Consider the following 1,884-nt stretch of genomic DNA (forward strand, 5'->3'; position numbering starts at 1 on the left):
AGGTCCAAATAAAGAAAATATATTCTACACTCATAGATTGGAATAATTAATATAATCTATTAAAAGGATGATATGACCCAAAGTAATTTACAAATTCAATGTGATCCCTCTCAAAATATCCAATACATTTTGTCACAGAAATAGAAAACCAGTCTTAAAATTCATATGGAACCACAAAAGACCCCACATAGCTAAAGCAATCCTGGGGGCATGGTGTGGGCAAAGTTACAAGCATCACAATTATTCTATCAAATTATACTACAAATCTATAGTAACCCAAACAGCATGGTACTGGCATAAAAATGGACACACCAATCAATGGAACAGAATAAAGAACCCAGAAATAAATCCATGCACTTACAGTCAAATAAAGATGCCAAAAACATACATTGAAAAAAGACAATCTCTTTAATAAACAATGCTGGGAAAACTGGATATCCATATGCAGAAGAATGAAATTAGACCACTATCTCTCATCACATACAAAAATCAAAACAAAATGGATTAAAGGTGGAAATATAAGACCTGAAGCTACTAGAAGAAAACATTGGGAAAACACTTCAGAACACTGGTCTGGGCAAGATTTTGGGGGTAAGACCTCAAAAGCACAGGCAACAAAAGCAAAAATAAAAACAAATGGAATTATATGAAATTAAAAAGCTTCTGCAGAGCAAAAGAAACAATTAACAAAGTGAAAAGACAACTTATAGAATGGGAGAAAATATTTGCAAACTCCATTCAACAAAGAATGAATGACCAGAACATGTAAAGATCTCAAAGCAACTCAAAGGCAAAAAGCTAAATAATCTTATTTTAAAATGGGCAAAAGAACTGAATAGAAATTTTTCAAAAGAAGACAGACAAATAGCTAACAGGTAATGAAAAAGTATTCACCAGCACTAATTCTCAGAGAAATGCAGATCAAAACCTTGATGAGATATCATCTCACTCCTGTTAGAATGGCTATTATCAAAAAGACAAAGCATAAAACATGCTGGTGAGGATGCAGAGAAAGGGGATGCTTATATGGTCTTGGTGAGAATGAAAAGTAGTACAGGTATTATGGGAAATAGTACAAAGGTTCTATTTACAAAACTAACTACCAAATGATTCAGCAAGCCAACTGATTCAGCAAGCCAACTGCTGGTATTATAACCAAAAGAGAGGAAATCTGTATGTTGAAGAGATATCTACACTCCCATGTTTACTGCAGCACCAAATAGCCAAGATATGAAATCAACCTGTGTCTATCAGTGAATGAATGGATAAAGAAAATGTGGGATATATACACTATGGAACAATACTCTCAACTATGAGAAAGAATAAAATCCAGTCATTGGCAGGAACAGGGATGTATCTGGACGTCATTATGTTAAGTGAAATAAGCCAGACACAGAAAGACAAACATCACATCCTCTCACTCATGTATGGGAGCCAGCGAAGTAGATCTCATGGAGGTAAAGAGGAGAATGGTGGTTACCAGAGGCTGGAAAAGGAAGGGAGGAGGGAGCGGATAAAGAGAAACTAGCAATGAGTATAAAAATCATGCAGTTAGATTACATAGAAAGGATCAGTTCTAGCATTTGATAGTACAGTAGGAAAATCGTACTTAATGAGAATTTATTGTATACATAGTATTCAAATTACCTGGATGTAATGTTCCCAACACAAGCAAGAGGTAAATGTTTGTGGTGTCCAAATTATCCTGCTTTGATTATTATACATTGTATGCATGAATCAAAATATCACATGTTCTTCCCAAAATATGTACAACTATGCTATAAACAAAAAATTAAAAAGTTCATTTTTCCATCACTATGCTAGGAGCATTTCTTTTGGAGTAAAGAGGGACCTTAGGAAGGAGTATTGATTTGACTCTGCCTA

This window comes from Otolemur garnettii, unplaced genomic scaffold (assembly GCF_000181295.1).
Source record: "Otolemur garnettii isolate 467f Iridium unplaced genomic scaffold, OtoGar3 scaffold00167, whole genome shotgun sequence".
NCBI classification, from domain to species: Eukaryota; Metazoa; Chordata; class Mammalia; order Primates; family Galagidae; genus Otolemur; species Otolemur garnettii.